The sequence below is a fragment of the Triticum dicoccoides genome, chromosome 6A, assembly GCF_002162155.2.
Source record: "Triticum dicoccoides isolate Atlit2015 ecotype Zavitan chromosome 6A, WEW_v2.0, whole genome shotgun sequence".
NCBI classification, from domain to species: Eukaryota; Viridiplantae; Streptophyta; class Magnoliopsida; order Poales; family Poaceae; genus Triticum; species Triticum dicoccoides.
The window spans coordinates 459,308,633-459,314,072 of NC_041390.1; positions in this window are offsets into that span (position 1 = coordinate 459,308,633).

Sequence of the window (5,440 nt, forward strand, 5' to 3'; positions counted from 1 at the left end):
AGGTCCAGCACTAGATTCTCATAGAGAGCCACGTGGAACATCTGCATTGTAGTGGATCCTTTGAACTTATGTAAAATTTGTTTCAACTAGACCTACAAGCACCGGCTCTAGGAGCCCACCTCAGCCCATGGGGCATAATTTCTGGCCATTTGGTACCAGTACCAAACTAGACTCAGTACATTGATGGGCTAGGTAGAATCTAGCCTAAGACCAACGATTCAAAAGATCTGTGCAAATCAATGTATCGTTAAAAGAGATTTTTAAAGGGATGACGACTTCCGGCGATTGCCGGCGACTGGCGTGATGCCGCCCCCTTCTTCTTTTCCTTTTCTCTTCTTCCCCCCTGTCGATCTCTTCTCACAGCTCGAATTCGTCCTGTGTCCCCTTGTTCCTCTGTTCTTGCCACCCCTCGTTCAGCTTCTCTCACTGGTGGCCCCTGTGCTTCCCAGCTCAGATCCGCCGCCTCCGTTCCTTCCCCCTCTTCTTGCTCCCGACGCCGCAATCCCTTCCCCATCCCCTCAACTCGATCTAGCCCTTCCCTCTGGTATCTTGCCCGCCTGGATCCAGAGCCGTTTTGGCCCTCTTCACCTCCTTCTTGTCTACTCTGATCAGATCTAAGGCCTTTGGATTCTCTGTTTTGGTGCTCTGTTCTCTGCTCTTTTCTCAGGCTTTGGTTCCTTTATCTTATCCTGCAGCGAGCCGTCATCCAATTAGTTTTTTTCCTTCTTCTTTCCTTGTAGATTCCCTCTTTGGAGATAGATGAATTCGGGATTTGCTGTTGCTGGTTCCTATTTCTGTGTCTCTTGCTGCTCAATCTTAGCGGCCTTGCTCCATCTTCTCTCTGTCAGTTGGTTTTCATAGTTATTAGTTTGGATCTGGTCTGGGCAGTTAAGCCAAACTTTTATGCCATGAAAGCTATTGCTTGGAATTGCCGAGGCATGGGCCGGGGCCTCGGCAATGATCGTATGTTGTTCTTGGCAAATCTTATCCACTCCACAAAAGCTCAGATAGTTTTCATTTCAGAAATTAAATCCTCCAAGGTTACTTCTCGTGATCTTTTGAATCGTTTTGACATCTTTGATAGTATTGTTGTTCCTTCAAGAGGATCGTCGGGAGGCTTATGGCTGATGTGGAACGATGAGCTGCAGGTTTCTATATATAGTGCTTCCTTTCATGCTATTTTAGCTAATGTTATTCATAGGGCCTCGGGTATTGAGTTTGGTTTAGTTTGCATCTATGGCGATCCATACCACCGTCAAACTAAGGCTATTTGGGACCAGGTTGCTAATTTTGTGTATGATAACTTAGGCAAGCCTATGTTATGTATGGGTGACTTGAATGATATCCTGTATGATATTGATAAGTGCAATGCTAATGTTAATTTTTGTCGTATGTCTGCTTTTCATGCTTTGATAAAAAATTGTGGGTTCTTTGACATTGGTTATAGTGGGCCGGCTTACACTTGGCGCAATAAGCAGCACACGGTTAATCCTATCTATCAACGTTTGGATCGTTGTTTAGTCAATCCGGATTGGTGTACTATTTACCCTAATACGAAAGTGCTAAATTTACCTATCATTTTAAGCGATCATGCGCCTATTCTGATTTCCACAGAGGGTCAGTTTTGTAAACCTAAGCAATCTTTCAAATTTGAAAATTGGTGGTTGCTAGAAAAAGATTTCCATGATCATGCTAAGGCAGCTGGAATAGTACCAGGTCAGCCTCTTTTTCTGCCAGGACCTCTTCTCTTGCAGGTTCATTAAAGAGATGGTGCAGGAAGAAAAAACCTATCCAGCAGGAGTTAAAAGACATTGAGGGACAAATCAATCAGATTCAACTAAAGCCTCTATACCAACAAGACCATGCACTAGAGAACGAGCTTACACTCAGGTATGAGCAGAATCTCTTCAAATTAAATCAATTTTACAAACAAAGGGCAAAGAAGCCTTGGGCTAAGGATGGAGACAGAAATACTAGATTTTTCCATCAAGCTGTTTTAAAGAGAAGAAAGAGGAACACTATTGTTTCCATTAAGGATGAAAATGATGTTATCCATTTTAAGCCAACTCAAGTTGCCAACACTTTTGTGAATTATTTCAGATACATCTTTTCTTCCCCTAACATCAATTTGGGCAGGCCTTTTCTTCCAACTCAGCCTCTGATACAATCAGATGATTTCACCTACTCCATTCAAGATAAACAGGAAATCTTGCAGATTCTGAAGGATATGAAGCTAAATGCATCGCCGGCTCCAGATGGCTTCAATGTGGAGTTTTACCTTGCTTCTTGGGACTGGATTGGCGATGAAGTCATTGATTTGGTAATCAGCTTCTACAAATCAGGTATATTACCTCCTCATATTAGTGATACTAATATTACTCTCATTCCTAAGAAGCTAGCTCCTCAAGTTCCCATGGATTTTAGACCTATTAGTCTTTGCAATGTTGTTTATAAGATCATTGCTAAATCCTTAGCTAATAGGCTAAAACCTCATTTGCCTGATTATATCGACCCTTCTCAGCAAGCTTTTATTGAAGGTCGTAGAATTAGTGACAACATTATTATTGCCCAAGAGATCACCCATTCTTTTGCTCTCAAATCTTGGGAACATCATGCTTTCATGCTTAAAATTGACTTGGCTAAAGCTTTTGATCGCCTTGAATGGAACTTCATTGTCTCTTCTCTGGCTCGTAAAGGGCTACATGATCATTTTATAAACTTGATCTACGCCTGCATTTCCACACCTACTTTCTCTGTCATCATTAATGGCCAGCCTTCTCATAAGTTTAAAAGTCATAGAGGGATTCGTCAGGGTTGCCCTCTGTCTCCTTATCTCTTTGTTCTAGCTATAAATGAATTGTCTCTTGCACTGAATGATGCCATGGCTGCTAACCATCTTCAGGGTATTTCTCTTGGACCAAATTGCCCTCCTGTTCACTCTCTTCTTTTTGCAGATGATCTTCTGGTTTGTGGAAAAGCTAATACATCTGAAGTTAACACTATGGCTCAAATTATTCATCATTTTTGTGTTATTTCAGGTCAAACTCCTAACTGGTCAAAATCCGCTATTCTTTTCAGTGCCCATGTTAGTCAAACTATCATTGCTGATATTAAAAACATTTTTCCTGTTCCTTCCATGGATAACAACTTTACTCATTTGGGGCACCCTCTCATTCTTCCTGCTAAAAATAGAGTTGTTGCTTATAACTTTGTTCTTGACAAATTTATGGCCAAGCTTCCTGCTTATAAGGCTAACATGCTCTCTCATGCAGCTAGACTAGAACTCATTAGATCTATCTTTTCAGCCATTCCTGTTTACTACATGTCAAACATTTTGTTCACAAAAAAGTTTATTGCTAAACTCACCGCTATTATTAGAAACTTTTGGTGGACAGGAATCAGGGATAATAATTCAAACAGAAGTCTTTGTCTCAGAGCTTGGAAGGACATTTGTACAGCTAAGAATGAAGGAGGGCTAGGTATTAGAAACCTCCAAGCCATTAATGAAGGCCTTATTCTTGCTTCAGCTTGGAGACTTGCAGATGCTCCTAACTCTTATTTGTACCTTGTGCTCAAATCCAAATACTTTCCGAACTCTTCCATTTGGACTGCTACTTCCACTGTTCCAAAATCTGCTTATTGGTCTTCCATTCTCAAAATGCTTCCCAAGTTAAAAGCCCACTCTTTCTACCAAATTACTCAGGGGAATATTGCCCTCTGGAGTTCCCCATGGTGTTCTTCCTGGTCCACTATTCATAATCATCTCATCATTCAGCCACCTGGCTTTATTTATCCTGCTCAGGTTAAGGATCTATGGATTCCTGGGCAAAAAACTTGGAACAACAATCTTATTCATTCTCTTTTCCAAGAGCCTATGGCTACTTCTATTACTCAAACCTCGATCATTCAGGATGACTGCCCAGATATTCTCTGTTGGGACCTCGCTCTGAGTGGCAAATGCACTACTAAATCCACTTATAAATTGTGCTTGCAGGATATTCAAAGCATTCCCAGGAATACTCCCTCTCAACTATCTTTGCAGGTTAAAAATCTTCTCACTCAGGTTTGAAAGCAAAAGTTGATTGCACCCCGTGTCCAAACTTTCGCATGGAGACTTCTTCGAAAAGCTCTTCCTACAGGTTTGCGAGCGGGCCGCTTTTCAATTCACATTTCTAAATCATGTTGCAGGTGTGGTGAGGATGAAAATGAAATGCATCTCTTTTTTCTTTGCGATTTTGCTAGAGCAGCCTGGTTTGGCCACCCTTGGTATATTAGATCTGATGGCTTGGTTCAAAATCATTTCTCTATGCTCAGTATTATTCTCAGTTTACTAAATATGAATCATCCTCATGCATCTATATCTAACATACTAAATGTGGTGCATATGGAAAGCCAGAAATGATAAGCTTTTTGACAGACGCAATTCTCAACCTCATCATGTTCACACTGCTGCAAAAGCTTTGTCTGACCAATATATGACTGTGTCAATTTCTTCTAATCAGGGACAAGCTATTGATCAAGTTCATCAGCAAGGAAATAGTTGTGTTATTCCTGCTCAAGGGCACACTCTCAAATCTTATCTTCTTATATCTGGAGCAAAAATTTATTCTGATGCTGCTTTTAAATGTGCAAATGTTCCAGGATTACCACATGGCACAACAGCTACAGGAGTAGGAGTGTTTCTCAGTTTTTCTCAGGACCAAGCGGAAGTGAATGTGCAAATTCAAGCTTCTACCCAGAACACCAGCTCGCCACTTCAAGCAGAAGCTCTTGCTTTGCTTTTTGCAGCTCAAGTCGCCCGTAGACTTCAGATCTCTAGGCCTACTTTTCTTACTGATTGCCTCTCTTTGGCAAAAGCAGCGGCGGCAAGAAGTGTATTGGCAGATTCCACCCCTTGGACCATCAGAACTTCTCTAGCTGAATTTTTCTCCTTTACAAATGATCTCCAAGCACAGGTGTATCACATATCAAGAGAGATCAATGGTATTTCTCATAATGTGGCTCATCAGGTTCTTAGAAGTTTACCAGAACCTGACACTAGTTGTTTTGCTTCAGCTCATACAAACATGATATGCCCTGTTGTTTCTCTCCTGTCTAATTTCAATTTCCAGGGCTATGTAATTCACGCTGTAAGATGTTACTGAGTTGAATGTATTGGTTGGCGCTTTGTGCGCCTTTCTATGTTCAAAAAAAAAGGGAAACAAGCACGCTAATAGACTACTTTTGCAAACTACGAAAATTATTCCACCACTCATCATTCCCCTTGTTTGGGGAGATTTTTAATTAGGCACTTTAAACGGGAAGGGATGGAGTATATAAACAATCCTCGATTAATGCCTTTTGTGAGAGAAAGCCATTAGATGTCTTGGATTCATGCTAACATCTATATCTAGATTATGATTTTGTTGCTCTCCTTTTGTCACTAAATAGGGATCCACAT